The sequence below is a fragment of the Salmo salar genome, chromosome ssa15 (assembly GCF_905237065.1).
Source record: "Salmo salar chromosome ssa15, Ssal_v3.1, whole genome shotgun sequence".
In the NCBI taxonomy this organism is placed as follows: Eukaryota; Metazoa; Chordata; class Actinopteri; order Salmoniformes; family Salmonidae; genus Salmo; species Salmo salar.
In genome coordinates, this window is record NC_059456.1 from 41,045,916 (window position 1) to 41,054,232 (window position 8,317).

General features: G+C 39.9%; 1 long non-coding RNA gene across 1 annotated transcript; it reads left to right on the top strand.

Annotated features, from left to right (window-relative positions):
* The first annotated feature begins 5,580 nt into the window (after positions 1–5,580).
* LOC106571526 (uncharacterized) lies at positions 5,581–6,595 on the top strand. Its single transcript, XR_006759180.1, has 3 exons — positions 5,581–5,674; positions 5,855–5,958; positions 6,125–6,595. It is a non-coding gene; the product is annotated as an uncharacterized lncRNA (long non-coding RNA).
* Positions 6,596–8,317: the final 1,722 nt, after the last annotated feature.

The window sequence follows — 8,317 nt, forward strand, 5'->3', positions numbered from 1 at the left end:
ATTTCCATGTGGACAGGGATATTGTAAATGTAATCAAAGCCTATTGGATGACAATTTGTTCTTAACTAAGCCAAAGAATTCAGAATTGACTTATTTTTGCACAACATAGGTACAGCAGTTCCCCTTATTGTATGGGACACTTTTAAATGTACTTTTAGAGGCCATTCAATACAATACTCAACATTAAAACAAAAGCAGTTTAGGTCAAAAGAGATTAGACTAATAAATGAAATAAAGGAAGTAACAGCGCAGGTACATGGTAATGGAAACTTATTCAGGAACGAAGTGTAATGTATTACAAAAATAAAGCGAATTGGATGGAAAATGGTGAAAAATACAGAACATTTTACTTGAATCTTCAACATAGAAATTCTACCAAAAAGAATATACAGAAACTCGTAACAAATGATGGAGTTATCGATGATTCACCAAATAAAATGTTGAAAGAGGAAGCTAAATATTTTAAGCATATGTTTTCTTTTCAGTCTCCTCCATTTCCACTGAATGATGTTAACTGTAAGGATTTATTTCATAATAATAATAATAATAATAATAATAATGTAAAATTAACAAATGTACAGAAAGACCTGTATGAAGGCCAACTTACAGAAGAGGAACTTTTTGAGGCAATAAAATCTTTCCAGTCTGGAAAAACACCAGGGCTTGATGGTATACCAGTAGAGGTATATCAGACCTTTTTTGATGTACTCAAATATCCTTTATTAGCATGTTTTAATTACTCTTATTCAAATGGTAGACGTTCAGGTACACAACAAGAAGGTCTGATTTCATTACTACTAAAACAGGACCCAGGTGGTAAGTATAAAGATCCAGTCCAATTAAAAAACTGGAGGCCTCTAACACTTCAATGTTGTGATGTGAAAATCCTGGCGAAATGCATAGCACATGGAACATAAAAGGTTTTACCAGATATTGTTCATCCTGATCAGACAGGTTTTTTACATGGATGATATATTGGAGATAATATACGACAACTACTTGAAACAATTGAACATTATGAAATATCGACGATACCAGGCTTGGTCTTCATAGCAGATTTTGAAAAGGCGTTTGATAAAGTACGACTAGAATGTATATATAAATGCCTGGATTACTTTAATTTTGGTAAATCTCTTATACAATGAGTTAAAGTTATGTACAGCAACCCCAGATGTAAAATAGTAAATAATGGTTACTTCTCAGAAAGTACTGAGCTTTTAAGAGGAGTGAAACAAGGCTGTCCGTTGTCTCTATATCTGTTTATTATGGCCATTGAAATGCTAGCTATTAAAATTAGATCCAACAAGAACATCAAGTGGTTAGAAATCCAGGGGATAAAAACAAAAGTGTGAATGTATGCCGATGACTAGTCCGCAATCTGGATCCCTGCACAGTTTCATTGAATATCTTGATCACTTTTCTAGCCTCTCTGGATTAAAACCTAATTATGACAAGTGTACCATACTACGTATTGGATCGTTAAAAAATACAGTGTTTACACTACCTTGTAGTTTACTAATAAGATGGGTGGATGGTGAAGTAGACATCTTCGTATTCACATCTCAAAAAATATAAATTAGTATTCCACAATTAATTTCAATAGAAAATTTGCAAAAATACATACGATTATGCAACCATGGAGAGGTAAATACTTGTCTATTTATGGAAAAATCACATTGATTAACTCTTTGGTCCTATCACAGTTTACTTACTAATGGCACTGCCTACTCCAAATTACTCCTTTTTTAAATCATATGAGCAAAAAATATATTATTTTGTATGCTAAGCCAGACAAACTTAAACTTAAATATAATGGGGGCTAAAATAATTAAATATTAAAGCTTTAAATCTCTCACTAAAAGCTTCACTCATACATAAGTTATACTTAAACCCAAAATGGTTCTCCAGTAGATTATTAAGAAAGTCTCATCCTTTATTCAAAAATTGCCCTTTTGCCTTTATACAGATTACAACTTCTCATTACCGACTAATTGAAAATGAAATTTTGTTTAAAGTATCACCCTTTCTTCAACAAGCCATACAAAGCTGGTTACAATTTCAGTTTTATCCTCCAGAAAATATAGAAGAAATATTACAACAGATGTTATGGATAAACTAAAATATACTAATTTAATTTTAAAAATTCTCCATAGAAAATATGTTTAAAATTTGTATTATATTTATTACTGATATTATGAATAGAAACTGAGGAGTTGTCACATGCAGCAATTGAAAATATATGGGAATATCTCCTTAATCCAAATTTACAACCAACTGATTGCTTCACTACCACAAGTGGAAAAGGAAGAAGGTAGGGAACTTGCCATATATTAAAGATGAACATTTTCTGAAAGGAACTGGCATAAATGGAAAAATATACCAGTTTTGTTTGAGGACAAAAATGTTGACAGCTGCGCCATACAGGTTGCAAAATAAATGGGAAGAGATTTTCGATGTACCGATTCCATGGCATATGGTTTATGAACTGGTACAAAAAACGACACTTGTAGATTTTTCTGTGAAGAGAAAGAATCAATAGATCATTTATTTTGGTATTGCCCCTATGTAGCTTCTTTCTGGTCACAGGTTCAGGGTTGGTTAAGAAATCACAACATGCACTTAAAATGAACCTTACAAAATAGCAGTGTTGGGCGATTTGGAAAGCCATAGTCGGTCAATACATCATATAATAATATTGGTAGGAAAGGTTTTCATCTTTAGCTCACAATCTGTGGATACTATACGATTAGAAAGGTTCAAAAGGTATGTAAAACATCACAGCACAAAAAATATATGTCACATGGAAAACTAACAAGGGTGGTCTATGGTGATAGGTGGGATGGGCTGAGAGTGGCTGAGGGTTGGGATTAAAGAGCTTATGTTTAGTAATGTATTGTTATGTGACTGCTTTATATGAAAGTACCATGTATGCAAAATGTGTATGCAAAATGTATATGTAAAATGTAAACTGAGCAAAAAAAGGACCCTGTCTTTCAAAGATAATTCGTAAAAATCCACAGATCTTCATTGTAAAGGGTTTAAACACTGTTTCCCATGCTTGTTCAATGAACCATAAACAATTAATGAACATGCACCTGGGGAACAGTTAAGGTCACAGTTATGAAAACTTAGGACCCTAAAGAGGCCTTTCTACTGACTCTGAGAAACACCAAAAGAAAGATGCCCAGGGTCCCTGCTCATCTGCGTGAACGTGCCTTAGGCATGCTGCAAGGAGGCATGAGGACTGCAGATGTGGCCAGGGCAATAAATTGCAATGTCCGTACTGTGAGACACCTAAGACAGTGCTACAGGGAGACAGGACGGACAGCTGATCGTCCTCGCAGTGGCAGACCATGTGTAACAACACCAACACAGGATCGTTACATCCAAACATCACACCTGCAGGACAGTGTCACGCCCTGGCCATAGAGAGGGTTTTATTCTCTATTTTGGTTAGGCCAGGGTGTGACTAGGGTGGGCATTCTATGTTCTTTTTTCTATGTTTTGTATTTCTTTGTTTTGGCCGGGTATGGTTCTCAATCTGGGACAGCTGTATATCGTTGTCTCTGATTGGGGGCCATACTTAGGCAGCCTGTTTTCCTTTGGGTTTTGTGGGTGGTTAATTTCTGTTTAGTGTTGCTTACCTGACAGAACTGTTTGGCTGTCGTTTTGTTTCTTTGTTTATGTGTTCTCAGTACAATAAATACATGATGAGCACTCAACACGCTGCGCCTTGGTCTACTCCCTTCGACGGCCGTTACAGACAGGTACAGGATGGCAACAACAACTGCCGAGTTACACCAGGAAGGCACAATCCCTCCATCAGTGCTCAGACTGTCTGCAATAGGCTGAGAGAGGCTTGACTGAGGGCTTGTAGGCCTGTTATAAGGCAGGTCCTCACCAGACATCACCGGCAACAACGTCGTCTATGGGCACAAACCCACCGTCGCTGGACCAGACAGGACTGACAAAAAGTGCTCTTGGTCGGATTTGCATTTACTGTCGAAGGAATGAGCGTTACACCAAGGCCTGTACTCTGGAGCGGGATCGATTTGGAGGTGCAGGGTCCGTCATGGTCTGGGGTGGTGTGTCACAGCATCATCGGACTGAGCTTGATGTCATTGCAGGCAATCTCAACGCTGTGCGTTACAGGGAAGACATCCTCCTCCCTCATGTGGTATCCTTCCTGCAGGCTCATCCTGACATGACCCTCCAGCATGACAATGCCACCAGCCATACTGCTCGTTCTGTGCGTGATTTCCTGCAAGACAGGAATGTCAGTGTTCTGCCATGGCCAGCGAAGAGCCCGGATCTCAATCCCATTGAGCACGACCGGGACCTTTGGATCGGAGGATCTTTTTGGATCTTTTTTTTGCTGAGATTATATGTAAAATGTATGTATATGTAGCAGAAAAGCTGTAAAAAAAAAACGGAAAAGATATTTGTCCTCCTCCGAAGAGGGGTTACATTTTATTTTTTTTAAGAATCCCTGCTTTCGACACCTTGTAGAGTCCATGCCCTGACGAATTGAGGCTGCTCTGAGGGCAAAAGCGGGTGCAACTCAATATTAGGAAGGTGATCCTAATGTTTTGTACACTCAGTGTAGAAGTGGGTTTTATTGCTCACTGCCACTAGGGGGTGCTCAATGTATTTACATTATTCATATACTTTGGCAATCATTTATAATCTAGATGATTGATAGGGGTGCTGTGTCGAAGCCTCCGTGCTTCCATCTTGGCACTCTCTCACCATTGTAAAAAATATTTTGAAACTTATAGAAATGCATTTATTAATGCCACAATTATTCGATTAGAAATATCAACACATACTTTTAAAATATATTATGTGAGCTTAAAGTATCATTTTTAGAGATGGATAATGATACTTCCCCACTTCAGCAACAAAAAACTTAAATACATGTACTTAGGTCCTTGCAACATTGAATTGAAATACTGTATAATTCCATTCATTCCTATGGATGATTGCTCCTACTGAGGTGTGCCAATATGGCCAACCAATGGCTTCAAAGCCTCTCAATGGCCAATACGTAGCATCAGCAATCCAGGGTTTATATACATACTTTGTATTTGGTCCTGGCTCTTTCTGACTGTCATTTGCAGCCGTGATGAACACCGCATTGAATGGGTCTTTGCTAAGTGGATATCTTCAGAGAAGGCTTGGCATTGCTTGTCGGACAGGAAGAAATATCAATACACATTTGATTATTACATTATACTTGATCTTCTGGAAAAATAAATCTGAATCTAACTCATGAAATATCAAGTTACCCAAGAATACATCAAATGTTTGGTATGCGTTTCCCCTCCCAGTGTGGCTGAGAAGTACCTGTCGCAGGAGATGGTGTCTACAGCCTTCACCGTCTTCAGAGAGTCGACTCCTCTGCACAGACTGAAGAGGTAGGTCCTGTGTAGCTCAATTTGTAATAGTGAGGTGCTAGCAACACCAAGGTCTTGGTGTATCTAACTGATGTTTACTTTCCAGGTTTGAGTGCCTTCCCGCCCACCCTGAGCGCTGGGACATGCTGTTCTATATGGGAGTTCCGGTGTGGGCCACCCCTTTCAGCCAGTACGCTGCCATCTACTGCTACAGAAACCTGGACTACCAGTACAGGTTGAACATACCCTGATTTGGGACAACTCCAGTACAACCCCAGGTAGGAACCAGACAGGTAATAGGGGATCGGTGTAATATCATTATGTCTCTTTTTCGCTCCCAGTTCTCTTGAATTACTCTCTTTCTCCATCTGCCTCTACTATCTTCTTGGTCTTTCTCTCCCTTTTCTCTGGGCTATTTCCCCCCCATCTCTCTGCCTCCATCCCTATTCTCTCCCCAGTCCACTCCAATGTTGGCCTTGGTATTGCCCAGGATAAAGGCTTTGTGTGGAATGTGAAGTGGTGCCCAGGAGGAGCCTGGGAGCTGCTCACAACTAACAGGAAGGTAGGAACAGAAGCACACAGACGCAGGGACATGTTACCCACATCATTAGTACCTGTTTGGCACTGCATGATGGAGTCAGCTAAGCCTCGACATGACTGTGAAAGAAAACTACAAGACACTGAGCAAAAGAAGAAACAATTCACTCTCTCTCCTCCCTCTCCGTCAGACCCCTCACATGCCCAGACTGCGTCTCCTGGCTGCCTCCACTTCAGAAGGTCACATCACCATCTACAGCCTGCCTCAACCCAACACACTACTGGCCTGCAGGAAACACACCGCTCAAAGGTTAGCATGCTCATTTAAAACACGATAGAACCAAAGCAACTTACAATTAACACACATATTAGTCATTTGTGACAGAATATTGCCATGTAACAGATATATTAGCCATATCATTATGCCTGAATCAAACCTTAACTCTGGTGTTATAGTTGCAGTGTATGTGCTGCTCCAGAAGGGAGCAGTATTGTCATTCAACAGCCTGAGCTTGGTCCTACAAAAAAGCTGGACTCTTTTTAAAATCAGTTTTCATGCTGCTCATTGAAGTCGCAATTGTAAAAAAAATTCAAGGCAAACAAATCATATTTGCTTCGTCTTCGTGTTTCATGCAAGGGCACATCAAAATCATGGTGTTATTATTATTACATCATATAGACGGGTTCGAACATCACAAAAACGATGCACACGCTTCAATGGGGCAGAAGGCCATGTGTTGTTGTGATTCTGTATGGCCAGATAGTTACCAATAATGTCAAGAAACTGCCATATGGGGAATCGTAAGTGGTTCGTTTCACTTAGTTTTATCTTGTTCTTGATACCATGCTTTGTTTTGAGGTATTTTGACTGCTGTCATGTCGATGCTAAAATTTGCTAGCTAGCTAATCAATGACTGTAATGATGTATTTGAGAGGCAACAAATGCTCATTGTGCAACTTTATTTATGTTGTCAATTAACATTGAAGACAAAATATAGTTTACACGTCAATAATCTAAGCCAACCCATCTGTTTTGCCCCATAGTTGCGCATGCATCGGTTTTGTTGCTAAGCAACCAACCCATGTGTGCCTTAGGCTATTTACTACCGGAATATTTGTATGATCCATATCACATGATCTGTAACCAAGGGAATAGTCCCTGGGCTTTCCCCCCACTGCATTGTTCTGCTGGTGCATGGACTCTCCACACCACGAACAGTGTATCCTCACACATCTGTGTGTGTGTGTGTGTGTGTGTGTGTGAGCATGCTCATCCTCCTATGACTTTCTATTCATCTCTGCAGTAGAGAGACCAATGGAGGGAGGTGATACAAAGAGTGGATGGTAGGATAAAAAAGAGGGAGGAGAGAGAGAGAGAACAAGAGAAAGAAAAAGAGACGATTGCTCACCTGAAGTCATCCCTCACTGATTCTGCTCTCCAACCACATTCTGTCATCCCAAGCTCTGTAAGGGCTCCTATTTCCCCCATTTACTGGAGCGTTCAAATCTGTCTACAAGACAATACACTCCAGAGTGCCATCCACATGTACTCCATAGCAGTATCAAGCTCTGCATTAAGGTGTGTTTATCATGAGGCACGTATGTTTTATGAGACATCGATCTTCAGGCTGTGATCATTAATGCATTAAGCCCTAGGGTATCCATTCCCTCCATCCTAATGGATTCACAGGGTTTTAAAGGTGACAGGACTTGGCAGTTCCAACAGTTATAATAGATAGATTAGGGATGTAATATGACGCCACCGCTCTTTTCTACAGTCTAATACTCCCTTATGAGACTCATCAGCCTCGGGGCGGTGTAATAAAGACTTCGGTCATTGGGTTGATGACATGTTTATCTGGTCCATCCATCATTTACACTAGAAAATACTTGCTGCATCCCTCACAGTTTTGGCGACTTAAAGTCAGTTTGAATGCATATTCTAATTAGACTATTCAAACAACAAAAGAAAATGAACCATTTCAGCAGGAAACACTCAAACTACACACACACACACACACACACACACACAAAGGGCGGGCTCGCTCCAGGAGATAAGAGCAGCACTGCAGAGAGAGTCTGATTCATGAACTTGGAGGTTCTTTTGTCCAGACTCAGGACATCAGTCGTTATTATCGATCCGCCTCAAAGGTTTTAGGTCTGTAGGATCACAGCTTTAGGTGTTTGTCAGCCTTATATAGACAGCTTAGAAAGCTGCAGTCATCTTTTGACCATGGGTTTAGAATGCTCCCTTCAGTATATCAGGTTGGGGTAAACTTTTATGGTGTGCTTTTTGAGCAGTTTGTGGATGCAGCATAGCGGTTTTCTTTTTTCACAGCCTAAAATTCCTGACTGTTTCTTTCCTCTTTTAGTGCCATTTCTAT